Here is a 1,460-nt window from a genome sequence, read left to right as displayed (position 1 = left end):
CTCCCTGGTACACAATCCCCCCGCATCCCTCCCACCTCCCCAAGTACATTCCACTATGCAACCTTAATTGTCGACTCTTGTGATAACCATAATACCCTATCACACACCGCTTTAAAATTATTAAGTCCCTCATCTGTTTCAAGCACAATTTGTCCAGTTTTTTCTCAGAATCTTTGTCTTCTTGACGTTGAGCCTCAGTCCATACTGAAGCCTGCAGTCCTTGAGAAATCTCCCGTGCAATTAACTGTCTCTGAAAATCCGCTGGAGGGTCAGCTATGGGTCTGTTCTGACTTGATGGTACACAACAACATTGTAAATAATATTGCTTTTCTTGGTTTCCTTCTCTTAACTTTCTTTGTTACTGTAGAGGAATCCCACTGATTTTTGGATATTGATCTTGTATCCTATCATCCTACAAAATTGGTCCATTAGCTCTAACAGGTTTTATGTTGAGTCTTTGGGTTTTCTATGTACATTGTCATATCATCTACATATGTTGTTGTTGTGTTGTTGATTGCCTTCAAGCTGAGCATGACTCATAGTGACCCTATGAAAAAAAGGCCTGAAGCCCCTCTACAACTATTGACATTTATAAAAGTTCATAGAGTTTCTGGAGGCAAGTTGTTCCATCTCTTTGACAATCCAGATGTCTTTTATTATCTTGTCATATTGATCTAGCAAGTACTTTCAATAAAATACTGACTAGAAATAGTGACAATGGACACCCTTGGCTGGTCTCTACTTGCAAGAAAAAGATTTTAGTTCTTCTCCATTGAGAATGATATTAGTTCTTAGCTTTGCATTAAGTTGATGAAATTCCCTTCTGTTCCTATTTTGCTGAATGTCTTAATCAGGAAGGTTGTTGGATTTTGTCAAATGCCTTTTCTACATATATTGCTAGGATCATATGGTTTTTGTTATTTGCTTTGTTAATGAGATTGAATAACATTGATTGTTTTTCTTATGTTGAACTATCCTTACATATCTGTTATGAATTCCACTTGGTTATGATGAATTATTTTTTTTATGTGCTGTTAGATTCTATTGGCCAGAATTTTGTCAAAGATTTTTTGCATATATGTTCATGAGAGAGACTTGCCTGTAGTTTTCTTTTTTTGGTAACATCTTTGCCTGGTTTTAGTATTAAGGTAATGCTTGCTCTATATAATGTCTCTGAGATGTTCATTCTTTTTCTATTTTTAATAATAATTTAAGTAGGAATGGCAATAGATCTACTCTAAATGTGGTAGAATTCAGCTGTGAACCCATCTAGTCTAGGAGTGTTTTTGTAAGGTAGACTTTTTTTACTTTTTTCTTCTTCTTTTTTGATGGATTTGCTCAAATGTTCTACATCTGCCTGTGCCAATCTCAGTAGGGCATGAGTTTCTAGCAGTTTGTCCATTTCCTCTAGCTTTTCAAATTTTTCTCAGGAACAGGTTTGAGGCCTTGAACACTAATGA

Source organism: Elephantulus edwardii, unplaced genomic scaffold (assembly GCF_000299155.1).
Source record: "Elephantulus edwardii isolate Elephantulus edwardi_28Jun2011 unplaced genomic scaffold, EleEdw1.0 scaffold01029, whole genome shotgun sequence".
Taxonomy (NCBI): Eukaryota; Metazoa; Chordata; class Mammalia; order Macroscelidea; family Macroscelididae; genus Elephantulus; species Elephantulus edwardii.
The sequence above is the reverse complement of the archived record's forward strand: the minus strand, read 5'-3'. Positions refer to the sequence as shown.